This window comes from Microtus ochrogaster, chromosome X (genome assembly GCF_000317375.1).
Source record: "Microtus ochrogaster isolate Prairie Vole_2 chromosome X, MicOch1.0, whole genome shotgun sequence".
NCBI classification, from domain to species: Eukaryota; Metazoa; Chordata; class Mammalia; order Rodentia; family Cricetidae; genus Microtus; species Microtus ochrogaster.
In genome coordinates, this window is record NC_022026.1 from 37017314 (window position 1) to 37021696 (window position 4383).

A 4383-nucleotide genomic window follows, 5' to 3' on the forward strand; every position below is an offset into this window, starting at 1 on the left:
GTTCCAGCATCACTAACTTCATTGTAAATAAAAAGAACAGGTAACTAAAGCTTGGTTACCTGCTTGAAAATCTCTTCCATTTTGTCTATCAAAATACTTATGAGATAGATCTCTCTAGTATAATTGTTATTAAAACCAAAACATAAAAGATATATGTGTATGTATATTATTGTTTATTATGAGTAATATTGTCACCATTGCAGACTGGATTATGCAGATTAATTAGCCAGAAGCAGGCTCACTTGTCACATTAAAATTTTAGATGTTGATATATACCATGCATTACAGTGTTCATTAAGGCAGTCACTATTTCACTCATATAATCAAAAATTACTTCCATTTACACTTTCAGTAAGAAAGTTTTTATTTAATTTTTCTTGTAATGTTCTCACTGTATTTATTACAATCTAAATTTTAGGTCTGTTGAAATCTTGTAAAAAGGTAGGCTTAGTGGACTCTGCATCCACCCTGCAAACACAGACTTCTCAGAGTTCCTTCCTCCCTGGTCCACACCTGCCATCAATTTACCTTGGATGATGATATAACTTCGCTGATTGTTAACAACAGCTCCAGCATGTACAAATGTCACTGGTGACAATGCTCCCTGAAAGGTCTTCCTCTCCATCACGGGCCTCTCACTGAACCAAGCACGATGGTGGGAATGGACCAGAAGGACTCCTATGAGGGCAACAAGGCTCAGAACAAGCAAGGAATTCTGACCCTGAATCTTGTTGTTAAAGGAACATTTGGGGTTTTTGTCTCATATTGGCAGGCATCTGGTATGGGACAGAAGGAAGACTTTAGGAAAATTTTACTTTCTCCATCTCTATTTTGTTTATATTTTATTCTTTATTGAATGTATTTCTCTATGTATAAAATCAATAGATTTTCCTACAGATCATTTTCTTGCAATAATCTTTGAAGTTTCCAGGGAGAAAATAGTGCCCCATAGCAAAAACTCCACTTGGGTGAGATGACATTGTGATGCTGATAGTGCTACTATAAGACTGGCTTTTTGAGGGGGTATCAGCAACTGAAATGGTACACCTTCTCATGGCATTCTAGCTAGAACTTAAAATAAGAACCTTAAAAAAATCCTATCAATTGCTCGAAAATAGCTATACTATACTAGATAGTAATTTTAAAACTTAACCATCAGTTTACTTTTGCAGGTTCCCATAAAGAGAACATTGCCCCCATGGCAACAGGAAACAATTCTAGAGGATGACGCCCCCTCTCCAAAAAGTTTGTCCTCAGAGTTGGGAATACCACTTAGAGGTTGTTGATTATTATTTGTATCAGGTAGAGGGTTGGGGTGGAAACAATGTTTGTTTGAAAACAAAAGGGAAGATTAACAATAGTGAGTAATAGAGCGAATACTTGTGAGCTATTATTTATAATTCACATTGGTATAGTTTTTTATATTGATCAAGTTCAAATTATATTTATTATTTCTGTTTACAATATTTGTGCACCTATGCAAAATTATTCTGTCAGATTGTATACATGCATGTTTCTACCTCTGTTTAGGACATCCTGTATATTGATATAACTTTTAGAAAATAGTTTTGTATTGCATTGTATATTATTCTTACCTCTAAACAAGATACTTATACATTGTTTACATTCTGAGGTCATTGTCCTCATTTTCTACACATTTGTTTACAGATTCTTTAATATTCTGACATGAAGTCTTAGTCTTTCAGTTATACAGGTATTAAATATTAGGTCAGTAGTTATTCATGTTTGTTATTAATTAAGTTCTTTAGATACATAAAGATTGTATTCTGTCTAGATAGGTAATCTTCAACCACTTCAAGGATCTGTAGAACATGGCATTTAAAGAACTTAGGGTTCTGTTGACATGAAAGATGATTGCTCCTGACAGCACCAATATATTCCCAAGAGAATGTTGAGCACCGAAGACAGTCCACTCGGAGTTTGTTTTCTTCTTGGCACATTTGGCCTTTTGGCAAGGGACTACCATTGCTCAACCACTGACAAAGTACATGGTATCCAGAAATGGATAAGCAGGACACAAGGAAAAAGACTGTCAAATCTTGCCAAGACAGGGTAGGATGATTCTAAAATTTTTCCTGCCTCTGGAAATGGTCTGTCAATTATGCTATGCCTTAGCCAAAGTTGGTTGCTTCAATGTTGCAAATGAGACTTTGGGTCATTGCTCAGGTAGCTAATTGTCTCCATCATATATTGCTCACTTTGGAAGCTGCTTGATTGTACTTCTTGCTTGTTCAAGTAATATTACTTCCCTCTTAGGCCTTCGATAGGGTTAAAAATTAGGTAATCATAACTACATTCCTTTTACTAAGCCAAGCTTATTTTCAATACAATATTTAGACTTTTTGGAATAGAATGTTTATTAAAACATTTGCCATGTGTTCCTTGCTGATGTTGTTATAATTTTATATTTGATAGCTGTTCTTATTGTGTATAGTTTTTTATTGGGTTTGGATCACTCTTATTTAGACAAAAGGGAGAGATGATGGAGAAAGACTTGTTAACCAATAGTTTTTAAGTGGTGAAACCTAGTTTGATATGGCTTTCAGGGACCGGGAGATAAAATCCTATGCACCACCCAGGTATGCTCTCTGTGTAGCTTCCCAATGATTGAGCAGAGACTGGATCTTCCATTCCTGTGGTGTGAATTTTCCCCTTATGATAAATAAAATATAATTGTTTTATCCTTAACTAGCCTGGTTATTTCAAGATCCTGAACCCAAAGGCCAAATGTGCGAAGATGACTCAGATCATGTTCAAGACTTTCAATAACCTTGCCCATATGTCTGTCATCTTACCACCCTCATAGAAAGAACTAAAGAGATGAGATCACCCACAGCATGTCAATTGATGAGGACTACACTCTCCCCTAAACCATCGTACCTCTGTACCTGGCTGGCCAGAACTTGACAAACTTCCTCACAAAGGTCCTGACATCTTAAGAGTGGCTGTAGCTTCTCCACTAAAGCTGAGCAGGAAATCATATGTTGCATCAAGGAGAAGCTGTGCCATGTTGCCCTGAATTTTGAGAGATAAATGGACATTGATCTATCCTCCTCCTCCTTGGATGTAGTAATAGGAGCGGCAGGGCTGCGTCCCCAGCACCCCGGCCAACTGGCTAGCATATGTCCCGAAATGACAACAAACAAATTGTATTCTTTTAAACACTGTTTGGCCCATTAGCTCTAGCCCTTACTGGCTAATTCTGATATCCCGATCAACCCATTTCTAATAAACTGTGTAGCACCGGTCTTACCGGGAAAGATTCAGCATGTCTGACCTGGCGGCTTGCTTCATCGCATGCGTCTGCCTGGGAGAGGGGAGCACGGTGTCTCTGAGCTCACTTCCTCTTCCTCCCAGCATTCTGTTCTGTTTACTCCACCCACCTATTTTCTAACCAATAAAATGGGCCAAGGCAGTTTCTTTATTAGCCAATGACCTTCCTCCATCACTTGGAGAAGAGCTAAGCACTGCTGAAAGGCCAGATCATCACTATTGTTAACAAGCAGTGCGACTGCACCAGTTGCTCTTCTTCCTGGTAGCAGAATCCTTCAGTATCCAGGAAACTACACTCAGTTCCATCATGATGTGTGACATCAACATTCACAAAGAACTCTATGCCAACACAGTGCTAATTTGTGGCACCACCGTGTACTCAGGCACCACTAACAGAATGCAGGGGATAACCACTCTTATTCCAAGCATGACGAAGATTGAGATCATTGTTCTTCATGGGTACAAATACTCTGTGTGGATCATTAGCTCCATCCCAGAAGGTGTGGAGCAGCAATCAGGAGGACAGCCAGTCTAGACCTTCTATCATTCACCTCAAATCATTCTACAAAGACTGTTACTGAGCTGTGTTTCATGTGGTTTCTTAACAAAATCTATCTTGTACAGAAAAATTAAGGTGACAATATTGGTATGGCTTTTTAAATCATTTCTTTAAAATTATATTGCTATTGTTGTTGTTCATTCGTTGTTTTTGACTCAGCATTTCAAAAGTGGACTAATGAAGACAAGAGTAGTTGGCTGAAGCAAGCATCCTGAAAGTTCTGCAATGAAGCTGAAAACTTCAATTGTACATATTTTTATAGTCATTCCAGGTATCCATAATGCTCTTGCCCTCTCAAAGGCTGATTCCCATTACCAAAAGGAGTATAAACCTATCTACCCTGAGTCCATGCTTAAGAGGTGACAACATTGATTTTTGTATGAATTATGTACTGCAAAAGTATTTTTTTAATCTTCTGCCTTAATCCTTTTTATTTTCATTTTGGATGGTCATCATGCCCCCACTTTTTCATCAACTTGAGATGTAGGAAAAAAAATTGGTCTACTTAGGAGTTTATTGAGGTGTGGAGG

General features: G+C 37.9%; 1 pseudogene; it reads left to right on the forward strand.

Annotated features, from left to right (window-relative positions):
- The first annotated feature begins 2556 nt into the window (after positions 1-2556).
- LOC113457428 lies at positions 2557-3829 on the forward strand (annotated as a pseudogene).
- The last annotated feature ends 554 nt before the right edge of the window (positions 3830-4383 follow it).